The sequence below is a fragment of the Sarcophilus harrisii genome, chromosome 1, assembly GCF_902635505.1.
Source record: "Sarcophilus harrisii chromosome 1, mSarHar1.11, whole genome shotgun sequence".
NCBI lineage: Eukaryota > Metazoa > Chordata > Mammalia > Dasyuromorphia > Dasyuridae > Sarcophilus > Sarcophilus harrisii.
Window position 1 is genome coordinate 117,478,406 of NC_045426.1, and position 21,581 is coordinate 117,499,986.

The 21,581-nt window shown below is 35.5% G+C and overlaps 1 protein-coding gene across 1 annotated transcript in view; it reads right to left on the reverse strand.

Moving 5' to 3' along the window:
• The window catches only part of JAK2 (Janus kinase 2), a 144,542-nt gene extending 126,356 nt beyond the window's left edge, over nucleotides 1–18,186 (reverse strand). The window contains exon 1 of the mRNA XM_003762130.4: nucleotides 18,151–18,186. The gene's annotated coding sequence lies outside the window, so the exon portion shown is untranslated. The remainder of the gene's footprint in view (nucleotides 1–18,150) is intronic.
• Nucleotides 18,187–21,581: the final 3,395 nt, after the last annotated feature.

A 21,581-nucleotide genomic window follows, 5' to 3' on the forward strand; every position in this document is an offset into this window, starting at 1 on the left:
GGATTAGTGGTGGGTTCGCTGAATGCTGCTGGACAAAACTCAGTTATGATACCAAGCTGCCACCTTGGCCTCATTCTCAAATTCAAGGAAGAACAGTCCCCCTGAAACACACTCTGAATGTAGAATTAAAAGCACTCAGTTTCTGATACATTGGTCCTGCAATACTACTTCTGGAACTGTGAGGCTTGGAATAGATGGTCAATGAGAATCTTCCTTTCACTGAATCATTATTATAGTCTCTGGTTCCCTGAGGATCAGAATCTAAATCTTTGAAGGGTGAGTCTTCTTTGCTTTAGCGAATGACTTTTGTGTTGACTGGGTCCTTAGGTGCCAAGTCAATACACATTTATTAAACGTCTACTATTTACCAGGTTCTGCATTAGGGTTATGTTAGGTCTGGGCTCATCTCAAGACAAAAAGGGAATAAGGGCACAAACACAGAATGCAGAGCAAGCATTCAACCTCCAATTTCTGTGTCCCCCAAAACACAAGCCACCTAGTATCTCTGACACCCTATGTGTCTTTCTGATGGATATGAGCCCCTTTCCAAACTATATAGCTAAAGTAGCTTAGGAAGTGTAAGGGCTACCCAGATGAAGAGGGCAGATTTCTTGCAGTTGTACTTCTAATTACGTCTCCTAGATGTATTACAACTGAATGCAATCTTCTGTGATTGAAAGCAACAGCTTCCAAACTAAGAAAGAGGCATTAACCCCAAGGGATATAAAACCAACCAATGAGAAGTTAGGAAGACAGAGGGCATCTTAATTTCCTGAGATAACTGATCACTGGGCTAGTTTTCATCACAGCCACAGCTAAACTTCACTCAACAGCTTCCCTTTCAAAGCTCCCCCATTCTATCCTTTTCCAAAGCTCTTTTATTTAACCATACATATTTGTTACAAGGTTGTGTGTGTCTCTGGTTTCCTTTTAATTAATTAAACTTATTTGTCTGTCTCTGTAAGTGAAGAAGAGATAAATGCCTGTTAAAAACTGAAGCCCTTCACAATCTCAGCCAGTTTACCTTTTCAATCTTCCCCCTTTTCTGAACTCCACAGTCTAACCAAACTGGCCTTCTGTTTCTCAATGTTTCCACATTGATGGAAGTAGGACAACAATTAGTTAACTATGGGAATTAAGTGAACTATAATGATGCCATCCTGTGACTTAGTTCTGTCCTTCACAATCAGATCTCAACCTGCCTTTCCAACCTCATTGAGCATTACTATACTCTCCTCTACACTGAGACCTAATCAAACTAGCCTTTCTATCTCTCACACTCAACACTCCCATTTCCTCACCTCATCACCACCTCAGAGGATTTCTTCTTTCTTTCAAGATGCACCTCAAAGGGATCACTTCCCTTTCTAGTTAATTATGGATTTAGTCCAAATTCTGTCTAATGAAAAAACCTTATTCAATTGTGAGAACTGAGAATAAACCTTATTGCATTGTATGAACCTAGAAACTCTATGTGGTTGCATCCTACCTGCTGTTTAGAAATTCTTAAATAAGGATTTAAGTTATGCTGACCAGAAATCCAGTCAGATCCAAATATGGACACAAGTTTTCTTACAATTATACATCTCAGGCAAACCATATCTAAAAACTGCCCCCATATGGATCAATCAGTCATTGCTTTTATATTCCTTTGATTGTTTATAGAAATTTCTGGGAGAGGGGAATGGGACAATTCTTTTTCTGCATTTAGGGAACCATCTGTTTGCTTTCCCTTTCCCAATGTGGTTAAATCCCTAATCTTTTCTCTAATTTGAAATCACATTACCTAATGTTGTATTGCTTCCTTTTAATTAACTAGTTTATTTGATAGGATTATTTTAAGGCATAAAAGTTTGTCTCTCCGTGTATTCAGGGAACAGTCCTAAACTGGAAAAATAGCATGTCCTGATCTGTTGGGCAACTGGCATATATTGTTTAATAAATCAATATGTTGGGAAGACCAAACCTTTGTTTCCCCAATCATTTATCTTTCATCTGCAATAACATAAAAATAAAGCTAAAATATCCAGAGATGAAGAGGAAATTAAGATGCCATTGGTTTAGTAAAATCATATGAAATGGACCAATTAAATGCTTTTATTCTTTATTATTAAATGTCTTTATTCTTTATTATCCTGTCTTTCCAATTTTGTTAAAGAAACCTTTCTCCTACCAGTCCCCCAGGTTCCCCTCTGAATCATCCATGACTTTCTCTTTTCCCTTTCCTAATTTAACAAATCGGCTTCAAAGTCTTATCAATATTATTCTCAAGTCATCACTCATTGTTATCCCTTTCTCTCTACTAATACAGCTACCATCCTATTTTATGACTTCATCACTTTCCATGTGGACTATGATGATAATCTTCAATTGGTCACCTTGTTTCCCCTCTCCCTTCTCCAATTAATTGTTAACAAATCTTCAAAGGATATATGTCTTACCATGTCACTCCTCTGCTCAAAGACGTTCAGTGGGTTTCCACTGTCTATAGGAGAATATGCAAAAATATTTAGCCTGGAATTTAAGATATGAAGCAATCTGTGTCACATCTACCTACCTTGCCAGCCCTTTTTTTTCCCCACATTACTCCCCTCAGTATACTGTACATGCCAATCAAACTACATACTCCATCTTCCACTTCCATGTATTCACAGGCTTTTAGTCCTTAGACTTAAATTCCCTTCCAATTATCTCTGCCTTTCAAAATTTTTGTCTTAATCATGTTAAACATATTTTCATTAGTTATGTTGTAAAAGAAGAATCAGAACAAAAGGGAAAAAGACAAGAAAGAAAAGCAAAAAGTGAAAATAATACGCTTTGATCTACATTCAATCTCCATAATTCTTTCTCTAGATGTGGATGGTATTTTCTATCACAAATCTTCTGAACTTGTCTTGGATCATTGTATTAATGAGAAGAATTAAGTCTATCATAGTTGATTATCTTACAATGTTGTTGTTATTGTGTAAGATGTTCTTTTGGTTCTGCTCATTTCCCTCAACATCACTTCACATTAAGTCTTTAGGTTTTTTTGAAATCTGCCTGTTCATCCACAACTTATTCAGCCATCCCCCAATTAATGGTATCCTCTCAATTTCCAATGCTTTGATACCACAAAGAGAGCTGCTATAAACATTTTTTGTGCATGTGAGTTCTTTTCCCTTTTTCATGATTTCTTTGGGATACAAACCTAGTAGTAGATACTGTTGGATCAAATGGTATGAACAGTTTTATAGCCTTTTGGACATTGTTCCAAATTGCTCTCCAGAATGATTAGATCAAGAAAACCCTAGTTGAAAACTGGTGAGGATCAAGCAATAAGAAAAAAAAAATTTGTGTAATTTAGATGTTACTGAACATCTAATATATCATTAAAACCTATAATCTAGAATTAAGTTACTCAGTGGACAACAATTTTCCTCCCACATATGCTTTTCTACCAAGTTCTATAAATTTGTTTCTTCCCTTGTTCATAAGTATCGAGTACATTGCTTGGGAAGACTAAAAAACAATAACAAAATTTTTGTCTTCTTTCAAGGTCCAATTCAGGTCCATCTCCACCGTGAAGACTTTGCAAATCTCCCATCTGTTAATGTTCTTACCCATCTCCATTTAGCTTTAAGCGTACTTATCCATTTCCTCCAACAAAGAATCAGATCGAGTACAGACTTTCATTTTTATACTCTTCGCACCTAGTAGAATGCCTTCTACACAATAAGAACTTAATAGATATTGCATTTGACCTACAAATGTCTTCCTAAATATATGTTCTCCTCTCTGGTCTATACACTTCCAGCTTCACCAATTCCTTTGCCTTTCTAGGAAAGTCATTATTTCCAAAACATACTGCACAGTGGGGATTGTAGAAGGAAAACAAATGGTCTCTTATCCTTCAGCAAGATCATTATCACAGATACCTAGAAGCTCCAAGCTGCCTCACAAATCCTTGTGGATCTCTTTGTTCCACCCAGACAGAGTTCAATTATTACCTCTTTCCAATACAGCACCTTAGTCTACCAAACTGGTTCTAAACCAGGCCTCAAATCCCATTTTACCCTTTCTGCTATAAAGATCACTTTAAATATTACACAGTATTGCAATCCTGGGGCAGTTTCAGACTGGCATGTTTTTTAGACCTGACTGGATAACTATCCTACTCAATCAACTCCAGGGACTATTTCGTCTACCTTTTAAAGTCCTTCACAACCAGATCTCAACCTGCCTTTCCAACCTCATTGAGCATTACTATATTCTTCTCTACACTCTGAGACCTAATCAAACTGGCCTTTCTATTTCTCACACTCAACACTCCCATTTCCTCACCTCATCACCACCTCAGAGGATTTCTTCTTTCTTTCAAAATGCACCTCAAGCACCATCTTTTACATTGTCTCATTATTCCTCAAATGTTAATGTCCCTCCCCACAAACTATCTTGTATATGCCTAATTTATATTTATACTCCATTTAGTCTGCATATATTTCTTCATGTATTTATATTTCTACATGAGAATGTAAGTAAAAGCTCTAAGAAGGTACTGTTTCAATCATTGGAATTCCATCCTCAGCACCAGCATAGGATGTCATAGATAGAAAGTATCGTCTTCTACAAAGAATAAAACAACAATATGCATGATTTGCTAAAGGTACTTGCCACTATAATGGAAGAGATCCAGCATAAAGTTAAAATTGAAGAATTCCCCGCTATCACTCTCTTCATGCCAGAAAGTAGACTGATATGTTGGACTCCACATGGCAAATCGATAGAAAGACATGAACAGGACTCGAATAGGATGAGCATTTGTGGATAGACTATAATTTACATTCTTGGAGGGAAATCTTGAATCAGTCAGATCACAGATTCATTTGAATATTCTATAAAACTAACTACATGCATTATTCTCTAAGAGGCAGATATAGATGATAATGAAAGATACCTTATTTGTGAGAATTCTATCACTTGTCATGTCTTCCACTGTGTATATTTCTAGGCTTTTTCTTTATTCATTCAAATATACCCTATTAGGTCTTCAACACAGTTTAATTTACCTGTTAGTTTGATATTTATGGAAAAGTAATTTGTCTAAGTACTATAATGCAAAACAGTTTCATATACAAAAATAGCTGAAAATCCCAAGATCATTGATTTATAAAATCTACTCACAATGCTAATAATGAAATGACTTTAAAATTTTCACTATATTTGCATGATACAAAAGTCAATGCATCTCTCCTAAATCAAAATCTTAAAGTCTGAAACAAAAATTTTCCTTTCCCTGATACACATGCTAACCTATAACTGTAATACTTCAAAACAAAACAAACAACAAAAAAACTTTGTTGGATTATGATACAAGGGTAAGAATGCTAACCTTATGGTTAAGGGACCTAAATTTGATTCCTTGCTCCAACATTTAATAATTGTGTGATCAGGGATAAGTAACTTAACTAGCTTTCATTTCAGTCTTATCAATTATAAAATGGGGATGATATTTTTGGCACTTACCACTCTCACAGAAGATTGCTGTAAGGAAAACATTTTGGACATCTTAAAGCACCTTTTAAATATTTTAATTTTTTCAAATTATATATATAAAATTTTAACATTCATTTTTTTTAAATTTTGAATTTAATTCTCTCCCTCCTTCCCTTCTTCCCTGCCCCCACCAACTTGAATGTCAATTTGATGTAGGTTTTATATGTATATATAAATATTCGTATATATTTATATATGTGTGTATATATGGATATGTACAGTCATGCAAAATATATTTCCATATTAGTCATGTTGTAAAAGAAAACAGAGACAAAAAAAAAAAAACACCAAGAAAATTTTTTCTTAAAGTATGCTTTGATCTGCCTTCAGACTCCAACAGTTCTTTTCTCTGGAGGTAGATAGATAGCATTTTTCATCCTATGTCCTTCAGAACTGTCTTAAATCATTGTATTGTTGAGAATAGCGAAGTCATTCATAGTTGATCATTCAATATTGCTGTTGCTGTGTATAATGTTCTGCTCATTTTACTTTGCATCAGTTCACATAAGTCTTTCCAGATTTTTCTGAGAGCATCCTGCTCATCATTTCTTACAGCACAATAGTATTCTATTGCAATCATATGACACAAATTGTTCAACCATTCCCCAATTGATGGGTATTCCCTCTTTTCCATTACAAAAAGAGCTGCCATTAATATTTTTGTACATATAGGTCCTTTTACTTTCCCTCCTTCTCTTTGGAATACAGATCTAGTAGTGGTATTGCTGGTGTTTTATAGTCTTTTGGACAGTTACAAATTGTTTTCCATAATGGTGGGAGCAGTCTGAAAGCACTTTAAAAGTATCAATTATTCATATGTAAGGCTCAATTATTTTATTTATTCCTTCTAACAACATAAAGTGTAAACAATGTAAAATTGAAAACTGATGCCTCATTTTATTTTATACTATTTAATAAGGCTTAGTCAATTTGTTATATATTTTTTAAATTTATTACATATTACTGATCAATCCACTATATTGGCCCCCTCATTACGTGGCTAAGATTATAACTTTAGGTATCCATTGTAAAATTTGAAAATTGATAAGTCTATGATTATTGAGAATTGCATCTAATCAGTATATGTAATAAGAATCAATATTTGTGAATAAAATTCAGACTTGACTGTACTGGCCATATTAGCAAAATTTGCAAGAATTTAATTTCCAAATTTCTATAGGCTAAACATTCATTCACAAAAATTCTAATCTGTGGCTTTTTGCTAAGTATGGGGATACATGAATTAATCTAGTGATAGAATGACTTGCCCACTATGAGATTTTCCAAAGAATGTTAGTCAAAGGATGGTGGTCTCCCTGGTGAGGAACTGAAGCATCACCAACCAATCAGGAATGAAATATATCTATATAGTCACTGCATAAGTTCTATAAAAGAGTTGCTCTATTAGATGCATCTTGACTACTGAAGCCTCTTGGATCCAATTTTCTAATATTTGCTATCCATACTAATAAAATGAACATGCTCAAAACTTGGTGCCTCAGTTTCTCTTTATTATCAATTTTTATCCCAACATCTTTAGATGCCTTCTTTGTCCTCTGTGATTCTTGTCCATGTCCTCTCACAAATTCTCCATAAGGATCCATAAAATGTGTTGGAAGGCTTCCTTCTAGATTTGTTGATTTTATATTGATACCAATGACACATGAAAACTGTTCATTAGTTACCACTCAATCTTCCCGTATATAATAGCTTCCCTTTTCTAATAATCCATCTTTCTGGTGACATTCTTGATTCTTGATCCTGTGCAACCCCTTAATACTACATCAAAATGTGTAAATAGCACATCAAAAGAGTTTTATTACTAGGTTTTAAAAGGAAAGTCATAGTTAAATCACATTAAATGCATGCTATTAACACATAAACACTAACTTACAAACATGAACTCCAAAAAAAGAAAAGTTTTGGTTTGAAATAGAATTGTTTGTGACTATGTCAAAACTACTAAATGTTTTTGAGATCTTTTTCCTAAGTTCTCTCTAATTACCGATGATAATTAGTTTTTTAAGAGAGCAAAGTAAGTAAAATATTTGAATCTTCAGGGGAAAATAATTATTCAAGCACTAAACCTTATATAGTAAATGCTCATCTGGCTAAGCTCTCTCACTTTAAAATGAAGAAACTGAGGCCAGTAAAGACTAGATAACTTACTGAACTTAGCACAGTACCTATTATATAATAAACACTTAATAAAAGCTTGTTAAATGAATCACTTGCCATTATTCAGATAGTAAGTATTAGAACTGTGGTTATCATTTTCTGCCTTAGGTAATTACCCTTTTCCTCTGTCTCCCAGACAGCATCATACATGAAGGAAAGGGCAGCAACCTATTCATTTCTGAATCTTTGATATGCTTATTTAGTATTTATTCCTTGTTCTATTATTATTTGTTAAATAAAAATTACATTTTGATTACATTTCTTCCCATCTAAAAAAGTATCTTTTAAAGTTATTTTATACATTATTATTGCTTCAGCACTTAAAATCTCTTCCCGTACTCATTTCACATTTTCCCCCTTACAGTATCCCCGCATGAAATCAAAATGATTGAAAGAGGGAAAGTAAATTTCTGATTTTACCAGTTGAGGAAATTTAATAATTTACAAAAATTACACACACACACACACACACACACACACACACACACACACACACATTATTCAATTTAATAAATTTATTAAGTATGTACATAGACAAACACTATATAAAAACACTGCGCTAGGGAAAAAAGCTATACATTTTGAAATATTTTATTCTATAACTGATATGCATATAACACTTTTAGATTTATAGAGTACTTATCAATATTATTTCATTTGAGCAACATAGCAATCCTGTGAAGCAAGTTAAGGATTGTCTTATTTTTCTATCTGTATCCCTAGTGCTTATCACAGTGCTTTGTATATAGCAGATGCTTAATAAATGCTTTATCCATTCACATAAAACAGAAAAACTAAGTAATCCATATATATACTTAATCTTGAAGAAAAGCAACTTATTTATGATCTCATTTAAGATACAGCATGCATGACACAGTAGAAAGAACAACGAATTAGAAAATCAAGATAACTAGATTCTAAATTTGACTGCTAGTGACTAGATGCTTCATGCTAGTAATAGTAAATCCATTACACGTTAACTTCCTGATATGGAAAATGGAGTTAGGTTATATAATCATTCTAAATTCCCTCTCAGGTCTAAAATATCTCACAATTTTTGTTCATATTTTAATTTCAGCTCTTACAGGGACCACTAGTGGAACCTTCTAAACTATTCAAATTCTTGACAGATCATCCTCAAATTCTACTTTCCATTGGTCACACTTTTTTTAAAAAAAGATTTAAATGTAATAAATTTCTCTTTCCTTCATTAGAAAAATGAGAAGGCTGGAATAAATAACCTCTACACAAAGATATGCTGGAGCCAACTCTAATTGACTTTGGAGAGATGACTACTGAATTTTTTCAATATGAACATTTAAATGGGTAAATACTATTTAAATAATAATAAATAATAACCTTGATTTATTAATGAATAAGGTGTTAACAAGGCAATTATACCTAAAAATATGTTTTGAAACTTTTTTTGTAGGGGAAACAAGGAACTAGTTGGTAAACATTTGTCAGCATACCCCTGGCCCTAAAGTTTCTTTTAGTTTTAAGGTTGTCCTATAGAGAAATAAAATAAGTACTTTTTTGGGGAAAAAAAAAACCAGTGTAAAACTAACATGCTATATTAGGGAATCAGAGGCTGAATAAAAAGCTAGGAAAATGAAAAAAATCAGATTTCCTATCAAAAGTAATATTCTACTTTATATATAAAAATGTAATATGTATTTTGTATAAACAAAGATTGGAAAAATAAATTATAAAACTAAGAGCACAGCACTGATTAAAAAGCCTTCGATTTTTATTTATCTGCTTATTAATAAAATACATTATTCTTTAATTTTTTGATGAAAAAGAGAAAGTTCTAAAAAATTAAACTACAAGTAAGAGTAAAAACCAGCACACAGTAAATAGTAAATTTGATCAGTACTAGTGAACTTGTACATAACTAAAAGCATCTAAAAGAGGTCATCAAATATGAAAGGAAAAATGGAAGAGCTAATAGGTGGGTTGGGTTTTGGTTTTTTTTCATTTTCCCCTTAAAGCAATTTCCTACATATAACTGCAGGAAGCTCTTTAACCAGTAAAACAAATATTAATTACTTTTTAATATTCTTTAAAAAAAGAAAATTTTAAACTTCAATTAAAAAAAGCAAAATTAAAGGTTACAATTTCAACTCCATTGTGCATGTGTTCTAAAAAGAAAAACAAAGAATATGATCCTAAAATGTTAAACAGAGCAAATTAGAAAGATTTCACAGGTTTCTATTGAAAGTATTGATACTAGGGACTGCAGAACCATCTGCACTGGTACGAGTTTCCTCAACTGTGATTTCATTAGTATAAGAAATTCCCGGATGAGGAAACCTCTACCAATGCAGTTTAGTACTTTCTCTGCCACTTAGTCTTGAAAAAATTATAGGACTGATAGGTTAAATAACTTGCCTAAAGTCACACAGGTCAGTATGTATCAGAAGCAGGACTTGAACTCGGGTCTTCCTAGCGCTCTGTCCACTATACCACCCTGCCTTCTCCTGAAAGTGCAAAGAATGAAAATTAGGTTCTATCTAAAAGAAGTCAAGCTATAGGTAAGAAAGCTGAAATAACAATCCAGAGAACAGATACTCGGGAATTCATATTATATAGATATTTACTGTCATCAATTATATCAGTATTCTTGCAATGCTAAGTGCAGGCAGAACTAGTGAAAATTTAATAGGCTACATTTGATTTTTTTTTTCTTTTGTAAATATTAACAGTACCCAAGAAATTGAGTCCTCCCTAAATGTGGGAGAAAGTGCCAATCTGACAGGTCTTTACTAAGTACTTGCCATATGCAATGCATTATGATAGGCACACGGGACACAAAAAGAAAGCCAAAAATTACCTCTACTTTCTACTTTACATTCTACTTAAGTAGTACAATTGCATATATACAAAAAGGGAGACATGCCTGAAGATTATTTTGGTAGGTATGTGGAGAATGAATTGGAAAGTCAATACTGGAAGCCTGGAAAGGAGTTAGGAGCATTACAAAAATCTAGATGTTGAAAAGCTGAACTAGAGTAGTAACCATCTGCAGAAAAAGAGGAGAATAAATGTAAGATATAACAGATTTGAACAAGTAATTAGGAGATGAGGGAGAATTCCAAGAGATATGACAATAAAGTAGGAAAACTAGGTAACTAAAAAGATGATACTGCCCTCACTAAATCTAGAGAAGTTTGATAAGAGGGTAGGCTTCAGGGAATGGGAAAGAAGGAAAGATTAGGTATGAAAAACAGTATCAAATACTAAAGAGAGATCAAGAAGGATAAGGATTATAAGAAAGTCAACATATTTAACAATTAAGAGATCATTCATAACCTTAGAAAGAGCATTTTCAGGTAAGTGGTAATTAATCTGTAGTTAAAAAGTAAAAGGTTAAAAAGAAATGAAAGTAACAAATATTTAGCAACTTTTTCTAGCAGTTAGGCTTATAAAAAACAAATTTTTGCAAACCTAGTATTTTAAATACTCTAAGGAAGCTTGTTATGAGATAAAAATCCTCCAACAAATTGATTTTTTTAAAATGATCACATTCTCATTAGCTTAACAAAGTAATTCTGATAATGCTAAGCTTGGAAAAATATCCTTATTATCAGATCTTCAAGTCAAAAAGCTTTATCCTGGATTTTTTCCCCCATTAATTTGGAATAAAAAAGCTAACCAAAAACTACAACAAATATCTAACCAAGTTTTGTTGGGATTTTGTTGTTGTTTTTGCTGAGTTTTAAGAATAAGTTAGAGGAAGCTATTATTAAAAAAGAAAGAAAGAAAGAAAGAAAAGAATAGGTCTTTGCCTTAGATTTAGAAGAATTGGAGTCTGGACTCAGAACATCACTAATGAACTGTGTAATCTTGATCTTTAAAGTCCCTCCAAATCTAAAATTCTATTAATCTAAATTAAAGCAAGAGAAAAATAATGTTACTTACATAAGATAGCAGATAAAAATCAGAATGGACAGAAGGGCCTTTGAAATATTAAGGAAATATACAAATGTGGCCTTATCCTTAAATACAATTCTATTCCTTTTGATAGAGACACTTCTTGGCATGAATAATGCAACAATTATTTTTAACACGATCTCATATTTTTCAATTAAAAACTGACAAAATGCAAAAAAAATTAAAATTAATTTCACTTCATCACTTAATATTCAGAGGGATGACAGAAGCACAGCATCCATCACAGGCAGAGAGCCAGTCTCAGTTAGGAAGATCTAGGTTCCAGTTCTACCTCCAACACATCCTGATTACATGATATTGAGAAAAACATATCACTTCCCAGCTGGTTTTGGCCTTTACTATCTAGAATGAATCAATACCAATGAAATCAGAAATTATTTTTGTTGTTAGTTCTTCCAAGGAAATCTTGGATAATCATGATACCTGAGTCTGCATGGCAGCATTTTATTCTATCACATCAAGTGCTTTTTTTTTCTTCTTTCTTCTTTTTAACTAATCAACAAAGTACAAGAGAACCTTAAATCCATTATACCTTTCAGGCAACTGTGAGATAGTTGAGCATAGTTTGCAAAAGCCTGCTTGATTCCTACTAAAATCCTTGTGGATCCCCATCCATATATAGATAACATTTTTTTGTCTGAATAGGAAAGTAGGCATAAAGATCTGCAGTTAATGCTGTTTTAGCCACCTTTTCTTCAGTATCAGTAAGAATGGAAATTTTTTCCCATGCCTTTGGTATCTTCTGTGCCTTTAGATACTCTGTCAATCAATCCCCAAATGCCTTATTTCCATAAAAAGCTCCTCTATCTGATCCAATTCAGTTGCTTTTCTTGTTTTGGGTGCCATTTTTGCTTTGAGAGACTGTTACATCCTATAGTGTGATAATTGCATTATTTTTTATATTTGTTGCAACTTTTTGCAAATCTTTTCCATTTTTCTTCTCTTTGTAGTTCTCTCCATTTTCATAACTGAATGTATTTGAGATGATTTTGCTTAACTATATCTTGTCATGTATTTTGTAGGCGGTTTTTATCTTCTGCTTAGTTTCAATTTATGAGATTATATTGCTCATACCATCCATTATCATAATTATAAGATTTTATTTACAAGCTTATAATCTAACCAAGTATTGTCTCTGGTAGCCATGTCTCCCCGTCTGGTAAGTTGAATATTTGCTAGTAAGGTGCTTTCTAGGCTTTTTTGATCTCCTTATTGTAGCAATTAATTTATATTTTTAGATAAACTATTTTATCTATTGCTGAGTGAAATGAGAAGAATCAGGAGAACACTACACACAGCAACAGCAAGATTATGTGATGATCATGATAGACTTAGCTCTTCTCAGCAAGGAGGTGATCCAAGACAATTCCAATAGTCTTGGAATGAAAAATGCCATCTGCATCCAGAGAGAGAACTATGGAAATTGAATGCAGCTGGAAACATACTATTTTCAACCTTTTTTGTGTCATTTAGTTTCCCTCCCCCCATAGTTTTCTTCCTTTTAGTCTAATTTTTATTTTACAACATGACAAATATGTAAATATGTTTAAAGTGACTGTACATGTATAACCTATATCAGATTGTTTGCTGTCTTGGGGAAGAGGAAGGTAAGGGGAAAAAGGAGAAAACATTTGGAACTCAAAATCTTACAAAAACAAATGCTGAAAATGAGTTTTACAAGTAATTGGAAAAATAAAATACTATTGAGAAAAAAAATACTTATAATCTGTGTCAATGTCAATTCAGTGGTCACTTCCAATTTTTAATTTTCAATACCTTGTTTAAATAATTCAGGGTTAACTCTTAATTACATATCATATTTTCTCCAATACTTTATTTCTGTTCACTATAAATTCTAATTCTAGTTTTGATGAATCAGTGTGATAACTTCTATGTTCATAATAAGACTTTTGTTATCTGTGGAAATAGGGTCAATTTAATTCTTTGCATGGCATTTGATATATATATATATATATATATATATATATATATATACGTGTATGTGTGTGTGTGTGTGTATAGTGCCTACCAATACTTTTTTCTCAAAGTGTTCATGATAAAGAAATATCAGACTTCTGTATAATCTGTACAAACCTTTATTCTCTCATTTCTTTCTTCTAAACCATATTCTTCTATGTATTTCTCCCCATTCTTACTTTTCCCCACCTTTATACTGAACCAGGTTAATGGAATACATATTGACTTATTTTTGATTCTTATCAAATTTTTCATAGAATTTATCATTTTGTCCTTAGCAAACAATGTTAATGCATAAACTGCAATTATTTGCATATTAGTACTACAATATTAAATTTAATACATACTTTTAAAAAACGGCCTTTACAGTCAGAGATTCCTGGCTTCGCATACCATTTTCTGTTTCTGTACTTATGTGAAAATGTCTGTATTTATTAACATTTGTAAGTTTATAATAAAAAGTAAAATTTGAAAAAAATTTAAATATTAAAACAAAAAGCCTGTATAGAACTAATTTAGTTCGACTCTGTTTTATACATGAGAAAACAAAGGCCCAACAGTGAAATAACATACTTATAGTCAAATAGCTAGTTAGTAACAGAAATTGCACTAAGTTTCAGATTTAATGCCTATCCCACCATGTCATGTTGCTTCTACTTATCTGTGTATTACCTGATGACTATATATTTTCTGTTATGAGATCATATAGCCCTAAAATGCTTTGTAATCAGTTTTGAGTGTTCTAATTTCAAAGATTTATAGCAAAAGAGTAAGGAAAAGTATGCCCTTGGGGGGAAAAATAAGCAAGTAAACAACTGATACGTAAACATTCCACTGGATCATATTCTTTCCTGGTTATTAATGGAACAAAGACTTTAGAAAAAGAGTGCTTCATTTCATCCTTTTCACATCATTGAGACCCATAAATCTAAAGATTATTCACCATGCTTCAAATATACATCAAGGTGATCTACCACACAGTTTGCTGTACCTTTTAACAACTAAGACAATAATTTTCTTCAGACTTCTGTGAAATAAATGTTCAAAATCCCATGTGGCTGAGTTGCTGTCATCTGAACATATAACATACACATGAACAATGCCATTAAATAAACAAGATGCTGTATGATTTTAGGATGATTTAAATGATTAAAAACACAAAAATAAATACTCAGGATTAAAAATATCTCTTTTTCAATGTGCCTGAAATTTTCAATGTGCCTGAAATTTTCAACATTAATAACCTTAGTAGAAATTTTTGTACAATAGGTTACCAATAGCCTATTCTTAGTTCTTCTTTAGCCTCTCTTGTATCATGACATTATTAATTTTTTAAATTTTCCTGACATCACACTGTCCTGGCTCTTTACTTAGTATTTCTTCCTTCACCTACTCCCTAAGTATAAACATTTCCTAAGGCTCAGTCCTCCATAGTAAAATTTAGTGTGAAATGGTTTCTAAAGTCTGATCCTTGATCTCACTGACTTAGGAGATCCTTGAAAACAATATACATGGCAACCCACTGATACATGCTTGCCTGTCATGTGCAGTTCTCATTCATATCCTCCCACAATTTCAATACAAGGGATCCAGCCAATATGCTGGGGGCTTTCTTAGATTTTTCCTTATATGATAAAGATATACATTCCAGCGATCCACATCATTCCTTTTTCTGGCCACATGAGATCCCATTAAGTAATTGACCTTCAATGTTATTGCCTTCTTATTTTATACTCTATCTCCAGCTGTGATCTCTCCCCTTCATTCTACAGTTGCATATTTCCAGTTGCTCACTCTACTTTTCCACTAGACACCTCACTATCACTTTAAACTCAACATAGCTAAAGTTGAACTAAATCTTTTTCCAACTGATCTTTACATCTTTAATCCTATCAAAAAGTATTCTTATTCATTCAAATACTTATTGAGTACAACACTATAAATAAGGTACTATGCTAGGTGCTACAACTCCCAGGGTCAAAATCTTAATTTCAACCACTGATACCTCCTCTCTCTATCTTATATTTTTCCTTCCTAAGTATTTTTCAAATTTTTCTCTTTTTTTCATTCCCACTGCCAAAAACCTGGTTTGACCCCTCATTACTTAAGTAACTATCTCTATATCATTCTTCCTTGCAATCTTACCAAATACCGGCATAAAATCAGTTTACTTAATATATATCTCTATCATGTTCCCCTGCTAAAAACAAAAAGCTTTAAATTGTTTCCCATGACCCATAAGATAAATTCAAATTACAAAGTCTATAATCCAAGGTCATCCACAATTTTGTCTTAACCTGCCTTAAATGTTCTTCCTGATTTGGATGAGATATTTTGGGATCAATTAATAAAACAATTTAATTGACATGGAGAAGAAGAAGATAACTATATGAAGATAGGGTCATGTGAGCCATGACATCATAAAGGCACAAGGTTGGGTGGCTAATGCAAGCAATGGAGGATAATACTAATAACTTTTTATTATACTTATTTATGCAGTACTTTTGCTTTTATTTACATTAACCAATTTGAGTAGGGCTTCTCAGTTCTAAAAACAAACCTTATTAATTTTTTCAATTATATAACCAAGAAGGGATTCTGGTACAGTGGATAGAAAGTTAATCTTAGAGTAAAGAAAACCTGGGTCCAAGTTTCACCTTTCATATTTCATATACTGGCTATGTGACCTTAGACAAGTCAAAATCTCCCTGTGATCCAGGGAACTCACTAAGCATTTAATTTGCTGAGCAAGTAAAGGAAGTTTCTTTATGAGGAATCCCTTACACCAATGAGCTCACAATCAAATTTTTTAAATGTACTTATTAAGACTCAAAAAGTTGAAAGCCTAAGTCTTTTTTCCTTCCCAGAGAAAAAGAAATGCTGACTAGTGATACACCTTCTATTATTTGCTCATTCAATGGGTTTCATTTACATCCCTCACTATGCACATTCCATTCCTCAAAAACTACCAGAAAGAAATACCACTAAAATAAATTATAAAGAGAATTAGGAATATATAACTTAATCCCTTCTCCCCAAACTGTGATCAAATAGAACACAAGTCATACTACCTTAATCTTGATTTTAAAAGATATTTTGTTCCACTATAAAGACAAAAACATATACTGAAGAGAATGTTGAACATACTCTTACAATTTTAAGGAGACCTACAAACTGAAGATCCATGATATAACTTCACAAAAGCATTAAGTACAACCAAGTTTAAATTTTAAAGGGGTTAAGTGGAAGAAAAGGGGATTTATTCAAATCACAAATTCTACAAGATATATGTCACATTAGAAAACTTACTGGCTGTCCAACCACTTGTCTATATAAAACAGTTATGAAACCAAAAGTAATTCTTATGAATGGCTTTTCCCCAGCCCCACTTCCAATTTCCTTTTCCCACCTTCTACCTCTCTTAACAAAACAAAATCTACTCCATAGGACTCTTCTATTAACAGAAAGTAAATGAAGACTATTAGCCTGATAGTTTAGTAATCACCAGAGAAGAAAAAGAACAGAAGGGTAAATCCACCCCAGTTTTTCTTTTCTTTTCTTTTTTATAAAAGGCAGTTTAAAAAAGCATTAAAAAAAACATCAAAAAAGCCTTGTTAACATTTCTAACATGGCATGGAAACCTCAACAGCAAGATGAACATGTCTGCGAATTTCTAGCTTTCATTTCTTGAAAACATTCGACTCTTCAAGAAAACCCTGCAACTTTATAAAACTTCAGAATTTGGAAGGGAAAGAAAGGAGAAAACATTCATTTTTCTTTCTAAATCTAGTATTTGTAAAAAAAAAAAAAAATCAGAAATGTTTCAAGGGGGTTCCAATAGCAATAATATAGATCAAACCAAAATAATTTAAGACCAACAGCAAAAGTACAATATTTACATTTTTCTGGAGAAGAATCAACTGTTGCTTCTACTACCTTCCCACAAACTATTTCTGGATACAATTTTAACATTTGCTATTAATTCAAAGGAGACACACAGCTGAGCTCATACATACCGTCTGCTGTTAAAAAAAAAAAAAAAAAAAAAAGAGGGAAGGGCCTCCTCTGCCCAAGAGCAACAGGTCACATCTCTTTCTCTCTACTTCTGAAACCTAAACAAAGAAGCAACAGTTACTAGATGAACATTAGATAGGACAATCGACAATTTCTCAACTGTTTCCATATTTAAAAACAGTAACAACCCTCATCTCGCCCTCAAAAAAGAAAAGAAAAGAAAAAAACAATCGTGAGAGTGAAAAGATAATGCAAATAAGTAAAAACGAAAAAATAAAGAATACCCTAGGTTTTCACCTATGCAATGAAGATTGCTCTCCTGGGTCAAAAGTTAACAGTTTTCACCAGGAAAGGAAGATGGAAATCACAAGAAGATCCCTACTCTGCCAGTGAGAGATCAGCCCCCGGATAAGGTCATTAGGACTACAGGGGTTTAGGGAACAGAGAAGCCGGGGTGAGCGGTTCCCCGGCAAGAGGCCACTTACTCACCCGCTGCCTCCAGCTGGCTGCCCGTTTCCGTAGGTCTGCCTGTCACTCGGCGCTCGGCCTCGAGAAGGGAGGAAGGACAGGAAGGACCTAGAGGAGAGGAGCGGAGGGAGGGGAGGGGCGGGCCGACCGACCCCTCCCCCCCTCGGGGGCTAAGCGGAGCGGGGTCCCGGCGCTGGGACAGCCGTGACGGGCTCTGTTGGACTCTCTCTCCGCTAGCCCCGGTCACATCCCCTGTAATGAGAGGGGAAGAACGCACAGGTTCTGTCTCGCTCCAGAGAGAGCTGCTGCAAGCCCGGCGCCGTCCACCCCGCCTCCCCCAGGCCTCTTCCCAGCTCCTATCTCCGTTCTTCGGCTGGCCGAGCCGGCGCCGGAGCGGAGGAGGCCGGGGTGGAGGAGGGGGGGAGGAGGAGAAGAGAAGAGAGACGGAGGCGCCTCCCGAGCCTGGCGCCGAGGGGCCCAGGGCGGACGGGCGCCGTTAGCAGCCGCCGCTCCCCGTTGGCTCCTCGCTCCTTCTTCTCAGCGCCGGCTGCGTCCTTCCTCTGAGCTCCCTCTCAGGCGAGCACAACAGGAAGAAGGGAGCCCATCGCCATCGTCACTCCCGCCTCCCCTTCAGTCTCTTCCTCTTCCCCTTCCTCCTCCTCGTCCTCCTCTCCCCCTAGCTTCTCCAGTGCCGCACTGAGAACTGCCTCAGCGATCGGGAGCTAGGGCCGATAGAAAAGCGAAAGAGAGAAGGAGGGAGTGCGCGCACGCTTCCCCCCACCCTCCTGGGCCGGACTCCCTCTCGCACGAATGAGCGTGCGCATCCGGGGACCGCGAACCGGCGATTTCGCCTGCGCTCTGCGATGCGGCCTCGCGCTGGGGTGGCTTGGAGAGCCTGCGGGGGCGGGGTGGGGAAGGAGGACTGAGGAGGACGGAGGGGGGGGGGGAGAGGAGAGGAGAAAGGAGAGGAGAGAGGAGAAGAGCAGGAAACGGGGAGGAGGAGTATGGAGGAGCAGTCGGGGGCGGGGAGCGCGTCAAAGAGACTTGCTGACTGACCCAGCCTGAGAAAAGCGAGCCGGAATTTCCCGGCCCGCAACCGAGGAATGAAAAGCAGCGAGGGCAGCTTAGAAGCGTAGAAGCCGAAGGGGTGGAGGTAGGGTAGGAGTGGGTTGGGGGATGAGAGCGGGGATGGGGAATAAGAAGGACTAGAAGGAAGCGCAGTTTCCTGCCGCCCCCAGTTAGCTGCAGAACAGGAGGAGAAAGGAGAAGGAGGAAACTGGGCCTGGATTAGGGGTATGTTGTGGTAGGCATTCATTTGCGCCCCTCTAGTGTTTTCACCCTCGCCCCGCGACTGAGAGGAAGAGCCAGGCGTCTAGCAGGCTGGGGAGACGTGGGCGTCACCTGGCAGAGGAGGAGGTTCAGCTGCAACTACCGGGAAAGACTTCCTCCCTCCTTTTTCTCTCCCACTTGTTTCTTTTAGACCTGCAACTTTCACTGCTGCACTGTGCCAGCATCTCCCTCAGTTGCGCTTCCCCACCCCCAGGCATCTTGGCATTGAGAGAAGCAGAGGGCACTCTGCCAGGGAGCAAGGACCTATTCACGTCGTTTAGTCACCTCCAGGCCTGCACCAGGAGGTGGAGATAGGGGGCAGGGGGAGGGAGGAACTTGTCCGGAAAATTGGCTGCTAAAGAAGGTAGATTCATTCTTTTATCCCCAGTAGTGAGACGCTGTTCATTGCACAATAACAAAATCGAATGATACAGCTCTTTAACCGACAACTAAATAAGCTCCACTTGTAAGAAGAAGTATTAGTCAACAAGCATTTATTAAGCAGTTACCTAGGGATGTACAATAATGCAGCAAGCTGGGATGCAAGTTAAGTTTACACTGCAAATAATGCTTTTGTCAAACACACAAGTTAGATTTAGAATTGCATCCCAGCTCTGCTACCTACCTCTGTCAACTTCAGCGTATTTTCACATCAGTGAAATTTAAATTAGGCTGCTAGGTGGCGCGGTGAAGTCAGATCTAGGAATTTGGGATTTGAGTCTTAAGGAGAGTCTGAGTTCAAATACATCAAACAAGCTGTGTGACCCTGGGCAAGTCATTCAGGCTTAATTTCTTCTTCTCTAAAAAGGGGGGGATAATAGCACGTACTTCACAGAGTTAAGATCAAATAAGAATATATGTAAAGTGTTTTGCGAACTTTAAAGTACTATGTAAATACGATATAATACAGTAATATTATTCTCTAATATCTTTTCTACTTCTAAATCCCATTACTTTCTTCTTGCTAACTCTTAAACCAAAGTAACTAAAGATCTCTTAATTACCAAATTCAATGACCTTTTTTGGTCTTCATAATCAAGCTGAATTTCACACTATGGAGGGAACTCTGTTTCCTATGTTTTTATGAAACTAGTACCTTTTGATTCTCTTCCTACTTTTCTGGACTTAAATTCCTGTGTTAGATCAGGGCTTCTTAAACTTTTTCGACTCACCTCTTTTCCCCTTCACATAACTCTGAGTACATAGATATATAAAATAGTTATGCAAATCAAATACTGATAATAAATCATAAAGAAATTTACTTTAAAACAATTCTTTGGTATACATATAATTTTATCATACATGAAAGATGAAAGCAAATTTGCATACTAATAAAGTGGTTGTTTTTACATAAAAAATTAAATCCAGGTGGATTATTTGATACTTTTTACTATTGACAAATTTTTCATGACCTCCACGGTTCAGTTACAAAACTGGTGGCCACTCACAGTTTAAAAAGCTTTGTATTAAATCACTATCCAGGCCCTGATCACTAATCCTGAGGGTCTGGTCTTACTACCTTTCCCTCTCCCATCCCAATTTAGTATCTGTTCCTGACCCTTATATAAATATTCTCTCAGAGGATGTGTATGTTGCTTCTCTAACCCCCTCATTTCCTGTTTTTCCTTTGGCCTTCCCTTCCCCTTCTCTTCCTACTGCCTTCCTCTCCATCTCTAATTCCCTCACCATCACCCCTACCTGCCCAGTCTTCTATTTTCTAGATTCTGTATAAAGAAAAAAGTTTATAACTGAATATCAAGATCTTGAGTCATCTTTATAGAGATAAAAAGTTGAACCAATGAGAGATGATCAGCCCACTTAGAAGACATAGAGATCCAGGGACAGAATCCCACTTTACCTGCCTTCTATATATAGAATGGATTCCCTATTCACCTCTGCCTCCTAAATCTATAACCTCCTTCAACATTCAACTTAAGCAGTATCTCGCTTTATGAAATCTTTCCTGATTCCCCCAGATGACAGTGTCTCCCTCTCAAAAACAAACATTGTTTTTATAGATAATTGTATCTCCTAGCAAAATGCAAGCTCTTTAATAGCAAGAAACGTTTCATGTTTGAGCACAGTTCCTAGAATATATAATGCTTTTTGAATACGTGATTGAT